The 23187-nt window shown below is 38.2% G+C and overlaps 1 protein-coding gene across 10 annotated transcripts in view; it reads left to right on the forward strand.

Moving 5' to 3' along the window:
• Positions 1-23187, forward strand: part of brat (tripartite motif-containing protein brain tumor) — a 474910-nt gene that overhangs the window by 343170 nt on the left and 108553 nt on the right. Inside the window, exon 3 of one of the 10 annotated variants that reach the window (XR_016325605.1) lies at positions 16011-21546. The exons of 8 other annotated variants lie outside the window; for them this stretch is intronic. The gene's annotated coding sequence lies outside the window, so the exon portion shown is untranslated. Of the gene's footprint in view, positions 1-327; positions 4127-16010; positions 21547-23187 lie in introns of those variants that run through there. One more of the 10 variants, XR_016325606.1, reaches the window with a different exon arrangement.

Raw genomic sequence — 23187 nt, forward strand, 5'->3', positions numbered from 1 at the left:
GTTTCTTGTGCTAGTGACGAAATTTGTCCCTTAAAATTCCCATAGTTTTTTTTTATTGCTTGGTTGGGAGGACGAGCACACAGCCCACCTGGTGTTTGGTTACTGGAGCCCATAGACATCTACAACGTAAATGCGCCACCCAACTTGAGATAACTTCTAAGGTCTCAGTATAGTTACAACGACTGCCCCACCCTTCAAACCGAAACGCATTACTGCTTCACAGCAGAAATAGGCAGGGTGATGGTACCTACCCGTGGGGACTCACAAGAGGTCCTACCACTAGTGAATTAGTTAGTACGTTACTGTATTTTGTGTTTTTATTTACAGGTAAGCTTCCAGGAAGTTTTTCGAAGAGGTAGACCTAAGAACCAATGGATGGTTGTGTGAAAGACGATATGTGTAAGAGGGGAGTGGTATGGTATATGATAGAGGATTATGGTAGGAGAAAACATGTTGCGCCGACCCCAGGTGACTGGGAGAAGGGCAGAGGAGAATGATGATGATTTAAGGTAAGCTTCCAGAGGAAACAAAAACTGTTTTTTGCTGTTTCAATGTTTCTATTCAATTTTCAATGTAAATTTTGCATATGACCTCGCTGGTAGCTATATACCAGTGTCATAGCATCCAAGGCTCTTGGAAAATTCATTAGTCGAACTGGACAACCTTTCAAAATCGACACATTATAATACTAATACAAAACAAAACGCACCTTTAATTACAAAAATAAATGTCGTTTAAACCAAATAGACTTTCAACCCTGGATAAAATTTATAATTTTTCTAAAAAAAAGTTATGATGTACGCGAACATAAAGTAATGATTCCATTACTTTAGGTTTGCGGTCCCCCGGGACGGGGGCCATTTTGTCAGCCCTGTCACCCTTTAATTACGTCACTGTCTATTAATGTCCACTGTGTTAAGTCGGACTCAGTTGAGCGCCTTGTGGTGTAGGGCATGATAGAGGGTACAAGACCGCGCGGCAGATGACCGTTAGGAAGGACCGACCAAATAAAGGCAGACCTAAAGTGTCCCGTCAACGATAGCCTAACCAACCACCCGAAATGACGACCACGACCACTCCGCCAAGAGTGCAAACGACTGGGAAGAAGAATGTTATAAGTCAAAAATTTTACGAATCGTTCCATATACCTACGATTGAAGTTATCTATAATTCTATACTAATAATAATATTAATAATATTATAAAGAGAAAAGATTTGTTTGTTTGTATTGAATAGGCTCCGAAAGTACTGAACCGATTTGAAAAATTCTTTCACTGTTTGGAAGCTACACTATTCCCGAGTGACATAGGCAATAATTTTTTTTGAAAAAAATTAGAGATCCTTACTAAAACTCCAATAATGTAACCCAAGGTGTAAAAAAAGTACCTAAAATATTCTTTAGATCGTGTGCCCTGCGAAAACTATTGTGGGTAGAATAAAATAATGTACTACGACTTTGTAGAACACATTATTATTTACAAAAAGTGTCGCGACAGCATGTCTAACTATTTATTATAGTTGTGCCGCAATAAGTGTTCTTTTATTTAAAAAAGAAAACAACGTCAAATATCGTTAAAATTTTTGTTAAACACCCGAGCGGAGCCGGAGCGGGCTGCTAGTCGAGTATAAAATAATTTAGCAAAATAACATGAGCCGACAACGCATTTTCGATGACGTCACAATGTCGAACACACGTGTCCGCGTTGCACCTTGACTTGCGCAACGTGTTTTACAAACATTGACCGTGTGTTTACGAAACCAAGTCAGAGGCACGTAGTCGGTCAGCTGCAATTGTAATGTGCGGCGAGGGATGGCCGAAGATAATAAATTATAAATAAGTCATTAACAGAAACTCACTTTGAGAAGGCGGCGCGATATGAGAACCCTTTTGTCGTGACCGCTGGAAACTACATACTTGTAGACCGAATGGTAAATAGTCGACGTCGCCCAAAACACGTCATTACGAATCATCCCGACCCATTAATGGTGCTTATAGGTACCACTAGCACCGGTCACCGTCCTCGTCGAACCCGTCGCTTGCGACGAAGGGCCCGACGAGCGAATTAACACACAGACACAGCCCAATGAGTTTCTCGCCGGATCTTCTCAGTGGGTCGCGTTTCCGATCCGGTGGTTGATTGATAGATTCTGCGAAGCACTGCTCTTGCTAGGGCCAGTGTTAGCAATACTCCGGTTTGAGCCCCGTGCGCTCACCTAATGTTAAGGCGAAGCTGGATAAGCCTCTCAAGGCTATCAACATAGGTAGGAGAAAAAAAACAGAAACAATTATCGCGCTGTCAAAGTTGCAATGACAGTCGAAAATAAATTATATTATATTTATAAATAAACATACGTATGTAATTTTAACTGCTTTTTGACTAAGCTGGTCTTCCGGTCTGGCTCATAATAAGCGTATTTCCGTCGTAAAGATATTACCTAGTGGCTTCATCATGATAAAATGTCATCGACGTTGTCGAAGGCAATTAAATATGCAATGATAAAATTTAAATGGCATCATTTCACGGTAGGGAGCGGTTTGGCTGTGTCACTGGTGTTGCTGACGTCCATGGGCGACGGTAACTACTCACCATTATGCCATATGCTCAACTGCATATAACGGCAATAAAAATAATATGGAGCACCAAGTTTCAAATAAAAACAGAATCATCGCAATTGGACCGCCTAGACAAATAGTCCTCAGAACACTTTTTACTATTATTCCTTAGATGGGTATACGAGCTGTCGGCCCACCTGTAATTAAGTGGTTAGAGAGCCCATAGACATCAACTATGTAAATGCCGCCACCCTGCCGAAAAACCGAAACAAATATACTAAATACAGTCGAATTGAGAACCTCCTCCTTTTCGAAGTCGGTTAAACGTCACATTGAATTTCGAACCGCTTTTCCTGAGTCTGCAATAGACACGTGGAACGCTGTGAAATACAAGAAATAACAAAGGCAAACTGTGTGTCAAGGTGTCAAACAAAAGAGGTGGTCTTGTCGGAAGCACCTTCGAGTTGCCTTTCTTTATCAGCCGTGAACTGCTAAGTCATCGGGTTCCGGTCATTATGACGTATTCGGAACGCCGATACCGGATAAATTAAATAAACCGGAACTGTTACTAGTGTTCCAACAGTGTAGGTCCAATCGAAAAGAAAACGCGGGTAGTCCACTCCTTATTCGATTTGTTTTTATACATAAATGTATATTTGAGGCCTATAAAATCAAAGGCAGCTAAACGCCTTAATGTCGTAAAATGGATTAACAATGGCGCTATCTTGTTTAGTTAGTTGGACACGGTTTAGTGTTTTCATGTTATAACAAATGCAGCTAAATCTCTAACAAATTCAGTTCACAATTTGTTTTTACTCTGTACTAAGTACTAATAAACGAAGTTTTACCATTTAAAATTCATATTATTAGTAATATTCTCATTCTTTATAAAACTGCTTTAAAATAAAGAATATCGTAGCTATCCGAACAAAGTTATTTCAGCTTCTCAAACCGAGAGTGTTTCTAACACTTGCCCTAGCAAGAGCAATACTTCGATGGATCAGGAGGATCCGTAATGACGTGTTTAGGGCCGAGTTTTGTAGTTTACCTGAATATTTGAGACTTGGATTTAACTGCGTTTGATTAGGCCTCATTTGTTCCTTTATTTTTTTTTTTTAACGCTGGGGACACCATTTACGGGTACCCGGTCGAGGGGGGCAAGAGACCGGGTTATGTCGGACTCCGGCGCCTCCAGAGAAGAACAGGGAGAAGAAGAAGAAGACAGGGGTCCTCCTCTTCTCCCAATTAGGCCTCATTTGTTCCTGCATGATGGAACTAGTTAATTAATCCGCAATTCATAAATATCACGTCATCCACCTTGAAACATGATGTCGAAATCTCAGATACAATGAATTATCTTATTTATATTATAATATTTAATAATAGAGACTGATACATCTTGAATACCTTAAAATAAATATTCGCTTAATACGCGACATTTATCTTTGTAATTTTAAAGGTGCGTTTTATTTGGTATTAGCATCAACAGTTCGATGTTTTTAGTTGAATTTGAATTGAGTTTACTTTATTCAAATAGTTGAAGAAGTGTTTTTGTTATGATATTTTTTTTCAATTTTTTTTTTTATTGCTTAGATGTGTGGACGAGCTCACATCCCACCTGGTGTTAAGTGGTTACTGGAGCCCATAGACATCTACAACGTGAATGCGCCACACACCTTGAGATATAGTTCTAAGGTCTCAGCATAGTCACAACGGCTGCCCCACCCTTCAAACCGAAACGCATTACTGCTTCACGGCAGAAATAGGCGGGGCGGTGGTACCTACCCGTGCGGACTCATAAGAGGTCCTACCACCAGTAATTACGCAAATTATAATTTTAAACTTTATATAATATTTTATAATATTTATATAATATTTTTTATAATATTTTAAACTTTAAATTGCGCTCCTGTAAAATAGCAAAAATTTCGCCTAAATAAATAGCCTTACACGTCTCAATATAGAGAATAGACACCCAGACAAAGATCAAACAAACCTGTTCAGCACAATCAATGTTAGGGAATCGAATCTACCATCCTCTGTCCAAATTCAGGGTTGCTAATTAATGTACAACCAAATCAGCCATTGTATATCAGCTGTTCTATCACAATTCTATCCGTAACGTTGACTTCTTCACACCAAAAGCGGTCAGGATAGCGTCAATATAAGACCCATTACGCTTCACTGCGACCGTGGTTATAACATTTAATAGATTAATTTATCGATAATATTTATAAATCGCCTACAGTATAGGATAAACCTGCCAAGAGTCTTCAATTACGAAATCCAAGTCAATAGGTGTCAATAGATTTCCGAACGCATACCACGCAAACAAACATACAAAACTACAATCATACTTTAATAAATAAATAAATAGAACACGTGCCCATTTCGCGAAATACCTCATGTTCAAGCTTGGAACCAACATCGGTAATATACTCTTATTGAGTGACGATATTACATCCACAGATTTTGGAGTTACAACTAAGAGCGTAAGATTACTTTTAAAATGGCCCTCCAATTCAGGAAGCTAGTGGAATGGTGGAATGCTGATGTTACCATCAAAAATTAAAACTATTTTTACGCTTTAATCTTTCGTTTTAATGCACAAACGTTGGTCGTGCCCACAAAAACCAAAGTAGTCGTAATGTCGGAAATAATAATAATATATATATAGTAACAACAATACCGTCTTTACCATAAGGGCACACGGGGCCCGTGCCCAGGGCCCCCATTCTCAGGGGGCCCCAAAAGACCGACAATTTCTCTCACACGTTTATCTCAAAACATTTTTGTCGGGCACATTACACTTTTTTCACAAATCAGTAATCAGAAGGTATTTACAAGGCATATACTATGCCTATAATAGAAGATTTTGCTCAACAGAAATCCCGAAAGAAACCGTTATCGAAATCGTAACCAAAAAACCAGCAGCATTCTAATATCATTAATGACATATTATATCATACTGTATTTGATTACCTATAATAAATGGTCATACTCAGTAAAAAATGTTATTATAATTCGCTTTTTTTACTTTCCAAAAGGGCCTCAAATTCTTATGTGCCCAAGGGCCCCATCCTAGTTTAAGACGTCCCTGAGTAACAATAAATAAAACACGCGAAATCGAACCGTCAAATTAGTCCAAATTATGTCTATAAATCCCGAAAACCGTAGAGGATACAATGTATCATCAAGTTTACTGTCATCGCGCAAGTAGACGAATAAACAATTAATAAGAAACGGTGGGTATGCAGTAAAAAAAAATACACATTCAACAAACACCGATTAGATCCAAGAGCGACGCCGGGCGGATATACTCGATTCCTTAAAATTACAAATCGTGTTTGTACAGCGGCTCTCGAGCGGTGATCGAGCCAAACGTTCGCGTGTTAATGCAAATTTAATCATTACGTTAATTACATGAGGCTACCTACCCACATTTACGCATGTGAATCGTCGTGGCCTAACGGATAAGACGTCCGGCGCATTCGTGTTGAGCGATGCACCGGTATTCGAATCTCAGGCGGGTACCAATTTTTCTAATGAAATACGTACTCAATAAATGTTCACGATTGACTTCCACGGTGAAGGTATAATAACATCGTGTAATAAAATTAAAAACTACTTTTCGTGGTCACGGAGTAACGGAAACTAAAGTATTAGAAACGTCGGAAATAATAATAAGTATTGCTCGATAATGCCCGTATAGTTCGCCGGTTTCTCTCCCAATAGACCCCTAACGCTCCGGCCGATTGTTGCCCACCTCGCCGGAGTGTGTCCTGCCGTCTTCCCAGGCGAGGCAGTGTTTACAACATATAATAATAATAAGGTCTATTTTACTTTTTTATTAGTCAATTTGACGACGCGCCTACATAGGATCCGTTGGATATATACATATTGGAATCCTTTTTATCAATGTGCCTGTACAGATTAGATCCGCGAATAGTGAAAACGCGAATTAAGGAAGCGCGAATAAGGAGCTTTCACTACGCTATGTCTGTCCGTGAAAAATATTTTTTCAGAACGTTATATTATAATTTAATAAAATTATTAAATAATGTTGATTTCGCTTATTTGACACACACAATTTATTTTCTCGATCTGTTCACACATTTTTCACTTTCAACAGAATTGGGTACGTCATATGCTTTATACCTTAATACAATTCCAAAGAATTAAACGGGATTAAATTTCAATAACGCACACAATAAAATGGGGAAACTCAATCGATTATAAACCATATATGATGCTACGTTAAAGTTTAGAATTACTGAAACGATGTTGCGCGGTGTGAGAAGTAAGCGATTTGAACTTATCTCTAATAGCCTGTAATGAGATTATTCGAGATTTTTTTATGGATTGTTGACTTGCGTTTTCTGGTGTTCTAATAATTGTGTGGGATTGTAAGAAATACATTCGTGAGTCAATACGGAATTGAATTATATATACCACAAGACCTGTTTCCGTAAAAAAAGCATACGTATTTCGCCTTAAGCTTATGGCCGTTGCGGACTCCGTATCATTTATTTACCATCATTTGTCTACATGGACAAAAGTGTAGAAAATTACTGCCATTTTATCCCCAAACCGTATGGCGGAAGATAGGGCTAAATGGGATGACTCCGGTGGTAGATTCGGCGTAGTACTGCTCTTGTTAAGGCTGGTGTCTCTCAAGTTTAGCCCTGTCCGCGCGCTGTTGGAATAGACGCTTAGGCTACCAACGATTGGAGAGGGGAAGAAATAATCCGGAAAGACTAAATAACAATATTTAGTCCCAAAATGAAAAATGGAGGAGTGTTAAATAGGCCACGTACCTCTGTTGATTAACTATATTACCGAATCACATGTCGGTAATAGTAAATACAGAAATAATAATAACACACTACTTTGTATGTGACACGATATGTGTAACAAGAGTTGGATAAGTGTTGCGTGGCGTTAGGCAATGCGATATAGACACGTATTTGTATCTAGTCTAGGTTTCGTAAGCGTTATAAAAAATACCGAAAAAGGCTTGCATATTCCTAGACGAGTTCCTTTAAAAACTATTTAGTTGGTCTATGTCCCATCGGCAAATATTCTTAAGGCCCTATGGGGCGGTATTCTCCCGTAGCCAGTTAACATCAGATGAACAATGAGCTAAGCATTCTATTGAGCAAACTTAAGTAAAATTTTCAGAATTTCTCCATTTCCTAACTATTTAATTAGTAATTTTTACGCAGTGGTTTTGCTTTGCCCTTGGCATTTCTCGTGCCAATTGCGACGATAATCGCTTACCCTCAGATGTTACCCTTGTCAGCCAACAAAGAAAAACCTTGACTTATTATTTTATTCTACATTTATTACCAGTATTTTTTAATTATAATAAGTGTAAGAAATATGTGCAGTCTTTTTTTAGTGTTTCATATTGTTCCAAGAAGTGATGATTTTATTGGATTAATAATTTCTAGCACATTGACGCATAGCAGAATATCGTTTTGTGTATCCTAAAATTTTAATACCACACAACAAATAATTAAAATGAAACTTCAATACGTAATGTGTGATCTCTTTAAGAAAAAAGAATGCAAAATGGGGTTCTTAAGCGAATACAGCAGAACAATTAAAGCTAAGTATATTACAGTAAAATCCGATAAGTAATCTCTATAACAGTAACTCTTACCATTTTAAAATCAACATAGAATCAAAAGCATAACCAAAAATGTGTCTACGTTTAATCATTTCACCTCCTGCCAAGGCACATCAAGATGGAACACGCACAGACCGCCCACATGCGTTCAACCTTTTTTATAACGCATCCTTTATACGCCATATTGGAATTCCATTCGTACCCCTAGAATAATAAACTTTACGACCCAGATAATAGAAGTGAAGAATGGTGTTGTTGATTTTGATCTATCCGATTTTTCGGTACTATCACTGCTTACGTTGCGGACTATCAATCAAATTATGATTCCTTTCCAACGACGAACATGAACGTTAATCCAAAAAATATTAAAATTAAAAGACAGGAGACGATGATACACACAGATCTTTAATTTGAGACACCATATTCGAAGATGGAATGTAAAGAGGATGAGAACAGGTTACATTCCTTCACATATGAGTCACAAGATCGACCTTTCTTAGAGACGAAACGGTCGGAACATTAAAGCACAAAATTCATGTATCTTCATAAAATTTGATGAAAGCACCCCGCCTACCCAGAATCCTTCCAAGCTTAATATAATACTGATCTTAGAAGACATTCAAGGTTACGCTATTGTTTTCAAATTTCCTCCCGAATTTATTATTTAAAACGGAGACGAGAGATACTTCGTTTTGCTTCGATGTTTGAGACTGAAAATGATTTTTAATACCTATCTATTTAAATTATTCGTCGCTCCTTCCAGGATTAACCTTGCCGAGGTCTCGCCGAGAGGATTACTGAGTAAAAGGGCCCATAAATATTTATTCGAGTTTAAAGGTTCTTTCAAAGTCATCACAGGGTTTTTGTTTCAATGATTCTTACGTAAATTTTGTTTAAGTCTAAAATTGGTTATAATTTAGAAGCAAAAGATTTGTTGGGGAAATATTTACTCGTTTTAGAAATCCCATAATGTGAACAACGCTATCTTAAATAATTAAATTAAAGGCTTAATTAGGTAATATAAAAAAAAAACTAGTTTCCTAAGGTATTGAAAAAAAAGTATTGAAAATATTGAAAAACATCGCACATAGTTTAGCTGTATTTTAAAATATTAACCAACAATTATGTAGCCATTTATCCGAACCGCTTCAATAACGGTAATGCGGGTAAATGCTTCTTCGATTTCTCATTAGTAAGTTTTAATATTCGTAAACGTATTTGTTAAATTACTTCCCATGACATCATTTCCAAAAGGAGTATCCGTGTTCACGTCAGCTTTTGGGGTACCGCCGCGCCTCTTTCCTGCATCCACTGGTAAATGACCAAATCATTGTACGAAATAACCGTTTCCGTCCATTCAATCATTCTGGATATGTAAATTCTTGATTATCAATTGTTTTTTTCCTGCTTTTTTTTTTCGACGTATCATTGTACTCGTCTCGCATTATAATGACCATTTAGATGCCTCGTACATCTATCTGATTTGGGCTATTTTTAAATAAATCAACTACAATCTATACTAATATATAAATCTACAGTGGTTTTTACGGATTTTCCGTTATAACTACTGAACCGTGCATCCGATTGACTTGAAACTTGGTATCCATGTAGAAAATACATGTACTTAATGGATAGGTTAATATTTATATGAGTGTTGGACTTCCTAATAATAATGACAATAAATAATAATATTAATTTTAAATGCCCAGCGAAGCGGGTGAGTACCTACGGCGAGTAGCTTAATAAAAATGTATGATATCTTTATTCATAGATATATTATATACTTAATTGTCAGTCACCACGAAAAATGTAATATAATTACAACGAAAAACGTAAGATTAAACCCTTTCAATTGGTATTGGACAAATAAACAGAAAATGCACATAATCTGAGCTTTTACTCTAATAATTTAGAGAGGAACCAAATTAGGAACAACCGTATAAAAAACCTCGTTAAGAAGATTACAGCGTCTACATCTGTATATGTAAATGGCTCCCAAACCTTAAGCTTAAAGATTTTGGAAGTCAAATTTGTCACTTTCGTTTTCCCTCGTAGATAAAGAGGGCTTAATTGTTTTTTTTTTGAGGACTTATTCAGCTCAGACCAAAGGCGTTAGATCTCATCCGACGAAATTGAGGCTTGCTACTGATCGAGTTTCATTTCGTCCCTTTTCACGAGTCTTCAAAGGTATTTTCTTAAATGTTACTTCATAAAATTGTTGAGATTAGAGATTTTACTAAGAGAAACGGATCTACAGTGTCATTGGAAGAATCGTAAGTCTCGTAATGATTCAATTTGCGAGTACATCAACCAAATTAGTTCACTAATCTTTTAGTTTTAGTTTTTACTGGGGGTAGGACCTCTTGTGAGTCCGCCAGGTAGGTACCACCGGTTTGAAGGGTAGGGCAGCCGTTGTAACTATACTGACATCTTGTAACTCTTATTTCAAGGTGAGCGGCGACATTTACGTTGTAAATTTCTATGGGCTCTGGTAACCACTTAACACAAGGTGTGCCGTGAGCTCGCCCACCCATCTAAGTAATAAATAAATAAAAAATAAAATAGATAAGCTATGAAATTTTCTAAAAATGTTTTAAAGATACATAAAACATTCTCTAGAGCGATGAATCCTAAAATCGCGCAAATTTTCATTACAAAATCATTCGCAAATAGCATTACAGTCTTCAATCCCTATAGCGTTTTAGGATTCCGACGTTAAATCCGTGTTAAACTGCCCTCAAAAATACGTTTCCTTCATTATAAATCTCCCCACGACATCTTAAGGTTAATTTCGTCTGGCGATAAATCCTCGAGTGAAGGCTCAGGTAGTACCTTCGTTACTTTAAGTACGGCACGAGAGAATCAGTACAGAAATTCAGTAATGTGATCGTAATTTTATTTATGACTTCCGTTGTATATACATATGTATGTCTAAAGATTGGTATATCCTGTGGATAGCTGTTAAAAGTATATTTCAAAAGCATCATCAGATAAATCGATGATGTTTATTTGTTTCACTCAGCCTTTTGTATTTGTTAAGATGTCATATAATATACCACTACCCTCTTCTATATTGCGTCATCGGAAACTATCGTGTTTCAGACACAAAACCAGACGTTTCTCGCTATTTTAGCTGCACAAAAGTATTGAAACCCTTAAATTGTTTTGTGGATTTTGTTGCGAAGCCTCATTTAGGACTGAGATTCCGAAAAATAATTACTCTTAACATGTAGGTAAACTTTAAATCTAAGCCCACCGATGGGTCGTATGCTGTCACGGGAAGTCGATATGACTTGTTAATATAGAAAATTAACAAAATGTACCCAAACATACATTACCTATATCGTTATTTGGTTTGTTAGCTGTGTGCGTAAGGCTGTACAAAGTTATAGCACTAATTAAGGATCTCTATTGACTATTCAATTCTCAAGACTATTCGCCATACTGTTTCAACCCCGTATCGAGACAAAACATATAGCTAAGTACCAAAGAACTTCTCTTTATCACTTATATGTGTTTACTTAGGAACTTTGTTAGGAGACAAGTGGTGGATAGCGGGGAGTAATATTTCAGGGAACTGTTGCTCCGTGATACGAATGCTTATGGCGTAGTCTATTCTGGGAGGCCGACCCTCGCATTATTCAAATGTATGGGAAAATTATCGCCTTTTAGTGGAGACGTTTTGGATGAAACTCTCCAAGACATGTTGCGTGGTGAGATGCTTCTATCTTGAATGAAAAGAATATGATTTTTTATATATCTATTTTTTTAATTATTTTTTTTTTGCTTAGATGGGTGAACGAGCTCACAGCCCACCTGGTGTTAAGTTGTTACTGAAACCCATAGACATCTACAACGTAAATGCGCCACCCACCTTGAGATATAAGTTCTAAGGTCTCAAGTATAGTTACAACAGGCCACCCACCTTGAGATATAAGTTCTAAGGTCTCAAGTAGAACGGCTACCCCGCCCATCAAACCGAAACGCATTACTGCTTCACGACAGAAATAGGCGGAGTGGTGGTACCTACCCGTGCGGACTCACAAGAGGTCCTACCACCAGTAATATCTAGCGATCATCGCGTATTTATGTGGCAAATATACGTTAAGATTGTTTGACTAAGAAGCCTAATAATACAATTAATTTATAAAAACACCAAATTCAAGTCCATTAATCGAGCATACTAATACCATTTCGTGAGAATTTTCTGGTGAATCAATTTATGAATCGAAGAATGTTTTTAGCGTCTTACATACCTTTTTGCAATCAACAAATCCTGCATCCATAAATCGAGTTGCCTCGCCTGACGTCATTCTTGTCCAGCTCACGTTATTCTTGTCCCATGGTCACTGACCACAAAGAACCTTTCTTGGGGTGACTGTACCTCCAACTACGTTAGACCTCGATTGACCTACACTTCTATATAGCCGACAGCTCTTCTCGTATTGGTCACTTATGACTTCCAGTGCACAAAGATCCACCAAGCTCTTTAGTGTTCTTATTATAAAACGAGAAATAAAGGGAACTGGCTGGTTGTTAAGGATCATATTAGGTTGGTCATCGAATGAATGTTGCGCTTATGTTCTTTTTTTTAAGTCCATATGTTTTGTAGTCGTTTTGTTGGCCTTGAAAGAATGTCTGGTTAGTTCTCCGCGGGTGGAGACGGTATTTATAGACGATATGTTCTCTTGTGATTTTGCTGTTTTTTAATTACGCACTACATTTATTACTGTTAAATATGCCTGCTAAGAACTGATGGTATAACGTACAGTGAACTCCCGCCTCTCGCAAAGCAGTCTTGGCAGTTTGAATTTTGTTAGATTGCCCTCCAAAGGTAGTCGACATTCCGGTCATAGCAGGGCTTGGAGACGCCACAAAATAAATTCCGGCAAATTTATAAAAAAAGGTGTGTGTGCAACTTGGTGCACGTGAAAGAAGTGAAACTTCTTTTGAAGTGAAGAAGTGAAACTTCTTTTACGGCGGCGTGTAGCATTGTGGTTAACTTCATTTTTTCCGATTTCATAGAGCCACGCAAAGCGGAGACGGAGAATAGGGAATGCTGTGTATAAGAGAAACAACCTAGCTCGCTTTGTTTTTTCCCTCTCTCCATGTTCTAGTAGTCTCGCGACGCTCTGTCTATTTTCTCACTCTCGCTCTTCCTAAATTGTATCTTTTCTCTCTAGCCGTAACGAATCTGTCGCGAGATAAATTTTATTCTCGAACGAAGTTGCACTTCAATAAAACAGTGGTAGGCAACGGCTCCCGTGAGCATTAGTGACTGTTCATTATTAGACTGGTCGTCCCTCTACTGGTACTGGTCGCTCCTCTGAAGGCATTAATGCGGTCCACATTCTAGATTTGATAAAACCACTAGGCAGCTCCTCTTAAGAGGCCTGTTCTTACGTTATACATAGCTTCAGATAGAATTTTATGATCGGTTCGGACAGACAACCTTTCATTCCAAGGGTCGTTTTTTTTTTTTATTGTATAGATGGGTAGACGAGCTCACAGCCCACCTGGTGTTAAGTTGTTACTGGAGCCCATAGACATCGACAACGTAAAGGCGCCACCCACCTTGAGATATAAGTTCTAAGGTCTCAAGTATAGTTACAACGGCTGCCCCACCCTTCAAACCGAAACGCATTAATGCTTCACGGCAGAAATAGGCAGGGTGGTGGTACCTACCCGCACAGACTCACAAGAGGTCCTACCACCACTAAACCATATACGAAGAATATTCCTAATTCCTAAAACACATTCGATTAAGGATACCATTTAAATAAATTTCGTTCTATCAGAGCAGACCGATTTCAGTATTGGGTGCGGGAAGGAGGCGCTTTGAATATGTGGCTGATTCTGATGTGCCACCAAAAGCTCTACTATTCTGTGCAACGTTTTCCTCTAGAACAGCGTACGTGGATGTGGCCAATAAATCGAGGCTTGTTGAGTGTGATCGTTTTTGGTCTAATTTAAGTACTTATTTGTCCCCTACCTATTCACTGGTAGTCTAAAGGGCTATTGCAACTACGCCCGGACGTGTAGGTGAGCTTACGGGCTCAATCTGAGAGAATTTGCTAACACTAGCCCTAGCAAGAGCCACTGTGCTTCACTGAATCTACCACCGGATCGGAACCGCGACCCACTGAGAAGATCCGGCGAGAAACTCGTTGGGCTGTGTCTATAGAGCTGGAACTCCTCATGTCTGTGTTGAGCCGTCATCGAAGCCATTCCTATAATGCCATTTAAAGGACAATCACATCGGACGAACTGATCAACATCTGAGTTATACTGTGTCCCTGTGATAAATCAACACAATAGTCTTGAGTTGATGTTTAATTTGTTTATGTTAAGTTTAATTTAACACTGATTAAATATTAACATTTATGTATCGTGTGTGTGCTATCTTTTGTAAAGTCAAGAATGCGTTAGACATACATAAATAGATAAAGTGTAATAAATAAATGAAACCGTGTCATATTATGTAGTTTGTTTGTTTTTTTTTTTGTTTTCGTAAATCAGTAAGTAGTTACATAATTCAAAATAGATTCCGTTCCGACTTGCGACAGAAATTCCTAAAGAAAACGAAACTATTTTCGAATATTCGATTAACGCAGACGATTCTAGAACGTACGTAAGGTTTATATAAGGGCGTGCCGAGAATCGCGTTTCGGCGCTAGACGGGATCGGACGCTAAAAGTCGTTTGACTGGTCGCGATCGGGCCCGACCGACCTGTTCCGTTCGTTTTGTCTTATTTTTGTTTTGCAGAAGGCACTGACCACCACAACAAAGGTCCGTGGGCTGGGTGTTTGTTATTTTTTTGTGTTTTGTCGCGCGGTCGGCTTCTCGGCCTGCCTTTCAGCCAGTTTCGAAGCGTCAAACCTACGAAACTGTGATTTTGTGGACGGGCTTTGAAAATTCGAACATTAGAATTGTAGTTTTTTTTTTCTATCTATTCGCTAGTAGCCTAAGGGCTTTTATTCCTACCTATACTGATAGCCTTGAGAGGCTATTTCAGCTTCGCCCTAACGTGTAGGTGAGCTCACGGGCCTCAAACCGGAGTGGTGCTAACACTGGCCCTAGCAAGAGCAGTGCTTCGGAGAATATACCACCGGATCGGAATCGCGACCCTAAGAGCTCACACACGACTAATTCATCTCAAAATTGTCTACATAATTTTAAAACATACAAATCACTAGATCAAAACCTTTGAACGCAAAAACGTATAACCGTTTTGAATTTCTTTAGTTCCATTTTAATTTTGTTTACTTTATTTATTACGACGTAAACAGCATCTTCCCCTGGCGAGTTGAAAAAAAAAACAAGCTTCAAAAACAACCACATACACACAAACGGGCCGCGTAGTTATTTATTTATCTATTTATAGAGACGGCCAAGTGTTCGGTTCATTACTTGTGAACATATTGGTGTGTTTACGTCGTATATTTCTGGATCTGGCCGTGTGTGCCGCCACGTGTGGCCCCTGCCGTTGCACCGGCTTTACTACACCCAATGTCTTGGCCTTTGATTTTAGAAGAAAAAAATTACGGATCTGTGTGTTCGAATTTGAAATTTGATTTAGATTGAGTTGAATGTTTCGAATGTTCGAGATTAATTTAGAATTTTTCGAATTAACTTACGGTCAGTTTTGGAGTCCGGTCTTAATTAATAACTGCGCTTTCTTCATTGGTTGGAAGGAACATCGCCTAAAGATCTCCATAGTTGGAGTTCAACGACTCTTAATAATAACATGAATGCGTTAATAAGATTATTTTTAAATTTTAAATTTTCATTCTAATGTAACCTGACTTACTCGTTATTTCCAGGTAATCCCACAGTGAGCAGAAGGCGAATGAGCACGTATGTTTATTTTGGTCAGTTGTGTTTACCTTACCGTCCGCAAGTCGAGGACTACGCGCAAATAATGCGGTCGTGTTGCGAATTAGACTGGGATATGGCAACACTACGAATTTCGGGGTGACGTACGACAATCGAAGCGCTTAATTTCCCTTCGCCTTGTTTTTAATCAGTTATCGAAGAAAATTAAATTGACCGTGTCACTGTCAAAATGATATGTTTTTTAAAAACCAGAACTTTCGAACAGTATATCTGAGTTTACTACTAACACAGTTTCTCTGAGATCTTCTCAATAGTTGCTATTTGGATCCGCGGGTAGATTCTACGAAGTGCTTCTCTTGCTAGGGCTAGTGTTAGTAAATTCGCCGGACTGAGACCTGTGAGCTTGCCTACACGTTAGGTGAAGTGGCCATAACTCCTTAAGGTTACCATAGGTGTCAACAAAAAAAACCGATCTTTGTACAATGTAAAGATAACGTATTTCTAAGATAATTGAAAAAAGAACCTAAAACGCTTCAGAGTGTTCTTAATATGTTCTGTGACAAGAAAGTCGTACCAAAGTTAAACAAACGGATATTGTTATTATTAGGCATTTCGCTATAAGAGTTAGTTAACGCGCACCCCACGTATGACGTAGTTTAAAGAGTAACTAACATCAAGATGTCGTTTCAGGGCTGTAAGCTTACACACAGGTAAATATAGAATACTAGCGACCCGCCCTCACTTTGCTTTGGGAAGTATGATTTATTATTGATCTTATTAAAGTATCTTTTATACAAATCTAGTCCTGACAGTAACAAACACACTAAAAAGAACGTAACGAACAAATAATGTAACCTTTCCTCTTCTTATATTATGGTTCACTATTTTGGCAATGATGGCTTACAAATAAAAGATAGATATAAGCTGTCACGGGCTTTTTTGTGGGAATATTTGAAATAAGAATTTCCGTTTTACATCTTATGTGTACGAGTAACTCCAACGGTTTATACAACCCTTTTTTCGCATTAAAAAGTAGCCTATGTCCTTTCTGAGGCTCTAGACTATCTGTGTACCAAATTAAATCGGTTCAGTAGTTCTAGCGTGAAAGCGCGACAGACAGACAGAGCTACTTTTGCATTTATAATATCAGTATGGATTTGATGGGAACAAAAAATTAATTGCCATTAAAAACCGTATGAAATTAATGTAGCGACACCGCAATCCTATGAGCACTCAACAGGCGTCTAATTATAATTGTATTAGAAAAATCACAAAATTTAATAAGCTCTCGCTTCGCACGCGGAAAGGATGGTAATGAAATTTCATAAGCGTACCCGTAAAACATTCCGGGCTGTTATAATTAACTCTGCACGGCGACGCGGTCTCCAAATATTTGGTCGCGACGAGATTGCCGCAGATGGTGCTAGTCAAAAAAAAAAAAAAATTTACTGATGAAAAAATTCCGTCCGCGTTGTTTACCCTCCCGGAGACGGTAACGGACGTCGTGCCCTGCTCCCTCAAATCATAAAAACGGAAGATGAGGCTATTTTTACCCTGTAGCTGTCTATGGGCTTAGATCGTAAACTCACACGACCGAAAGGTTACCCCTTATTGGTCAATACTTAGAACGTGAATCTGGCGGTTCGACGTAACGAAAGCTGATTGGTGGCTTTGATTATATACACGTATTTTCATTTAATTTTTTGTCACTAAATAAAATAAATCTACAAAATAATTACTGTATTAAACCTATTTTTTTTAAATCATTATCTTAATAAACAACGAAAGAAACGTAAGTCAATCATTTGGAGCAGGCATCCCTAAACACGCACACCTTGACAGTGTGACTACAATAAATACACCACCGATACTCACACATATAGCGCAATTGAAGACTGTTTATTGCCCGTCGTTTGTTGACAATGCTCCATCTAGGCGTGTATATAATCAAAGATTGGTGGCTTTGATTATATATATACACGTCATTGGTGGATATAAATTTTAGATGCTTGATTTTGAAAATACGAATGCCGGGTGACGGCTCCGTCGGCCGAGCATAATTTCGGACCGCAAGAGAATCCACAAATTGAGGGTTTCCATCGCCATTAGCATAAGTTCGACATCTGCGAACTCGGCGTCTTGTTGTTTACCTGCTCCGGTCCTTTTTCCGATGTTTCGGTTGCACGCTGGAAACTTCTTTAGAATAATTCATAGCGATATTCGTTAGAGTTCATCGTGAGTCGCCGAATGGGAGTGAAAAAAAAAGTTTTACGCATTCGACCGCAAAAAGTAAGGTTTTATCAGCTTTTGGGACGACTTGAATTTCATTTGAAACACCGCGTGGTTTGGGGCCGCATGCGAAACTGTGACTTTGGGAGCTGTTTTTTTCTTTTTCTTTCCAATTTGTTCCTTGACATTCGCAAAAATTCGTTTGATTATTTGACGTTAGTAAATACACCGACCACAATCATAATAAGTCATCGTTAAGTGGAGACTATCACTGATTGAAAACTTATTTCAGAAGCAGTTTAAAGCTTTCAGCTTCTACGGGCTATTTCTGGTATTGTGTACCACCACTCTGCCGGCTTCTGACGCGAATCATATTCCGGTTTGAAGAGATCAACAGCCCTTATATTATACAATTGAGACACAAATCTTATTAACGTAATGTAACGTAACGTATTTAACGACCCTCATGCTTATCGCGACATTTATAAGCTCAGACAATCACTTAAAACTAGATAGGCAATGAGCTCGTTTACCCGTGTATGGAATATAAAAAAGGGCCGCCAAACAGATGGTCATAAAAACATTAAGACAAATCTACCTACAACGTCATGTGTGTTAACATCGTTTTGTCTAGAAACAACCCTCCGAGTTTCTCGTCAGATCTTCTCAGTAGATGGCGATTTGGATCCGGTGGTAGCTTCTGCGAAGCATTACTCTTGCTAGGACCCGTGGTAGCACATTCTGTCAGGTAAAGCCCCGTGAGCTTATCTACCAGACACAGACTTTGTGAGTTAAAATTAAAAAGAAGTTTTTTTTTTAATTTAGTAAGATTAGCAAGATGTCTTGAAATGCCAGTCAGGCAAAAGTCAATTCAACCGTCGCCCGTATAAATATTATTAATCCTCTGATAACAGGTTTCAAATAGCTTAGACTTGTATAGGAGACTAGCATAAGCAAAACGAATTGGATTGCGTGCCCGCCTTTGAACTTGCTAGTAATCGCCTCAGTGGCAATTTCCAACGGCAATAAAAAGCATCTCCTGTGCCATATCTTTAAATACTCGATTCTATAACTGGTCATTTTCGATCCGCCTCGAAAACCCTAGGTGAACGATTAATCAGTTTATCCACAACACTAGTAAAGAACGAAACAGCTCAATGCATAATGTAAGTTCGAGTCGCAACTCCAGTATATTCATAGTCCACAAGTAGTGATTAGCAAGATGGTAGCGTGACAAAAGACCATTCGTGCTCCCGATGTACTATACTAAGCCATTGTGGCGTTATTGGTGTCCATAACGTGGATGTTTACAAAGTATAGTTGGAGTATAATTACGGGCTTTTTGATGCAGTAGTGTTGTACTGTTGAGTTTGTCTTGACAATCAGAAAATAGGTCTAATCGATTATTATGAACTACTACCAATGGGGTATAACCGTATTACATTATGCCAGACATGAAAAATCACATCAATTAGATGAGTGATTCCTTAGACTTTGTTCTTTTTAAAAATAAATATCCCCCTAAATTTTAAGTAGCTTCTAATTAATTTTGTTGCAATAAGCAGGATACTGCGTCCCTAACTAAAGTCATTCGTGAACACGTTATAATTATTATTCTTCTTCTTTCTTTCCTATTACCCTCTGCTGGGGCGTCAGGGCTCGAATCAAATTCTTCCATTTGCATCGGTCTTGGGCTGTCTGTTCTAGCTCCTCCCACGTCATGCCCAAGACGCCCAGTTCCTGCTTTACTCAGTGATCACACAAAGAAAGCCCGATACCCACCTATCCACGAGAGCACTGACCTGGAAAGTGTCTGGCAAAAGGAAAAGAGGCCGTTATAAGTATTATCTATGTACTTATGGAATTTGAATACCGGTGTAGTCTCAAAGCTATACGAGTACGCGAGAAATAACACAGTAAGACAGTCTTGCGTAGTAGGACAGGTTTCCCCCATCTATTGGCTGGTAGCATTAGGGGCTATTCTAGCTTCTCGCGGACGGATAGCTAGCTCACGCGCTCAACCTGAGAGTTTGCTAACACTTTCGAGCAAGAGCAGTGGTTCGCAGAATCTACCTCCTGATCGGAATCGCGATCCACTGAGGAGATCCGGCGAGAAACTCAGTTGGCTGTGTCTATGGATTAGTTTGCTCGTCGAAATCTTGACGAGGACAATGATCGGATTAGAACCTTTAAGATCTTCATAGTGTAGGTATCTAATGTCTCCGATATAATCAATGAACTCAGAGATTAAAAACCAAATTCGCCCACAATCACTGACACCTCAAGGCTTAGAATCGTTTTATGTAGTACTTTTCTCGTTAGTTTAGTTACTGACATTTTTTCTAGTATACGTGGAGTCACAAAAAAAGGTTCTCAAATTTTGTTATTGATAAGCTCGTCAATAGCTACTACAGAAAAAAAATCGGTTAACAACTAGCAGAGAAGGGAAGTTTCTCCTATCTATATATAGGTATAATGAAATTCCATTGCCGGTGAAAACAACACTGGAAGAAGAATTAGAGTTGAGCCTTCTTAGAACTAAATCCGGCCCTATTTATTCGTTGCGTATAAGACGCGGTCGATTGTGTCGTAAAATACATTTCGTATCCCACCACCAACTTCGGGGGATTACGAATGAATTATTAATGCGAGCATTCACATAAAAAAAAACTGGATTTTTTTTCTAGCATCTGCGGGTATATTCGACTGGGAAGGTGACTGAGGTCGTTGCTTTTAATTTTTTATTCGATCGCGTCTAAAGGGATGTATACAATTTGACGTTCTTTGTGGATCTCTTCGCTTTATTACTACGGTATTTTTAATGTTACGGACATCGGATACTGATATTGCGAGTGTCTGGTCGTTTAGAGACAGGGATAATCGAGGTAGTAGCACCGGCGTATCGAGAGATGCGGGTGTTGCTTTCTTGATGAAGTTACGTTTTTATGTAAGCTGAAAGATAAATAAATGACATCGTGTAATAAAAATCGAAAAAAATTTAAATTTGTGAATTCACCGGTGGCTATTATAAACAAAGTCGGGTAGATATGACCAACTTACTTTTTCTACTCCGAAACCGTTCGGGGTTCCAATTTGAAGGATTTTCTTTATTATCCTTGTAGGCATACGGCCTACCATGAAAGATTGAGACAACTGCTATACCATACAATTAAGACGTAGTCCTAATCATTCGAAGATAGCGACATTCACATTGCGATGTCTATGGGCTCCGGTAACCACTTAAAACCAGGTGGGCCGTGAGCTCGTCCACCCATTAAGCAATAAAAATAAAAACACTTTCATTTAGTCGTTCCCGTCTGAGATGTAGGATAACCTATTACAATGCTATGTCTCGAGGACAGTGGCTAGGAGCCCAGGGGATTCGGCCATTTAAAAAAAAAAGTCGTAACTTCAGAACCCGAAATTCGGAGTTCTCGAATCCCGAATGAATACCGACTCCTCCACTCGAATAACAGGGTCAGAGTTACGTTGTCTATACTTCTATATCTATAATCTATAATCTATAATAATATTATAAAGAGGAAATATTTGTTTGTTTGTTTGTATTGAATAGGCTCCGAAACTACTGAACCGATTTGAAAAATTATTTCACTGTTTGGAAGCTACACTATTCCCGAGTGACATAGGCTATAATCTTTTTTGAAAAAAAAAATAGGGATCCTTACTAAAACTCCAATAATGTAACCCAAAGGTGTAAAAAAATACCTAAAATATTCTTTACATCGCGTGCCCTTCGAAAACTATTTATGATAGAATAAAATAATCTACTAGGACTTTGTAGAACGCATTATTATTTACAAAAAGTCTCGCGACAGCATATGTCTAACTATTGTAGATAAGTCGCAATAAGTGTTCTTTTATTTAAAAAAAGAAAACAACGTCAAATATCGTTGAAATTTTTGCAAGACCCGAGCGGAGCCGGAGCGGGCCGCTAGTCTCAAATAAATTACGACGACAAAATGTTATATAAGCTACAAATGGCCTCCTCATCCCTTCGTTAAATATACAAATGTACTATTTTGCATAGAACTTTCGGCTCTGACGATTAATTCGTGACATTAATCGATTCAATAAACGCTCACGTACAATCGTCGACAAAAGTTTTAACAAGAATTCGATAGCGCATATTATTCGTAATGGTTTAATTAATACTGATAATTTATTAGTTTATCTGTAACTTCAATATAAAAATACAAACATTGACATCAGTTTAATTTTACTTAATATTATCTTTGTTTGTACCGTGTGACGTGTGAAGTACACACGTCATATAGACGTGTGAAGTACAAAATTCGAAATAACAAACAGTCAAATGTTATCGGGATGAGATCATAATAACCTATAATAATATACAGTTTCTTATCTAGAAAATAACTATAAAATTATATATAGACATTTACGCCATTCTTACGTGAAACATTTCTAAACCAACAAACTTAATTTCACTACTTGTAAATGAAAATTTAGCTTTTTTCCTCGCATTACTTTGCTTCGATTATTTGATTGAATTAAACATTTCTGCAGTGGTTGGAACGTCAGTATTCTCTACATTAATCCCAAAATAAATAAAAAGTAAAATTACCCTAAAATACATAATATTTCATAGTCAGTTTATTTTTTTTCCTACCTAAGCTGATAGCCTTGAGAGGCTATATAAGCGTAACCCTAACTAGTAGGTGAGCTCACGGGGCTCAAACCGGAGTGTTGCTAACACGAACCCTAGCAAGAGCCGCGCTACGCAGAATCTACCACCGGATCGGAAACGCGACCCACTGAGAAGATCCAGCGAGAAACTCAGTGGGCTTCAGTTTAATATCGTGAACCTAAATGTATCATCAATGAATGTATTCGAAAGTTTAGTATACCACTAATTTTGTCCGCTAATCGGTGATGTTTGGGACATTCGATACAGTT

Source organism: Bombyx mandarina, chromosome A1, assembly GCF_030267445.1.
Source record: "Bombyx mandarina strain Sakado chromosome A1, ASM3026744v2".
NCBI lineage: Eukaryota > Metazoa > Arthropoda > Insecta > Lepidoptera > Bombycidae > Bombyx > Bombyx mandarina.